Genomic DNA, 269 nt, shown 5'->3' with positions numbered 1-269 from the left:
GCCCGCTGGGGGGAACCAATACCGGAAAAAGCCTCTCAAACCTGCTTCTGTGACACCGCAGACTAACGCAGTGCACCGACTACTCCCGCCCCAACACGGTACCAAAGACAAGCCTGCAGATACCCCAATAAAGATACTCCAGCGGAAGTTCTTCCCTGTGAGTAATATTGCTTTTTAAATCGAGCCCACTGAACCACACGTACTGCGGCAGGGCCACCCCCGGCACCCGCGCGGCGCTCCCGCCGTCTCCTTTTAAAACCCGACCCGCG

The sequence above is a fragment of the Phaethon lepturus genome, unplaced genomic scaffold (genome assembly GCF_000687285.1).
Source record: "Phaethon lepturus isolate BGI_N335 unplaced genomic scaffold, ASM68728v1 scaffold48350, whole genome shotgun sequence".
In the NCBI taxonomy this organism is placed as follows: Eukaryota; Metazoa; Chordata; class Aves; order Phaethontiformes; family Phaethontidae; genus Phaethon; species Phaethon lepturus.
The sequence above is the reverse complement of the archived record's forward strand: the minus strand, read 5'-3'. Positions refer to the sequence as shown.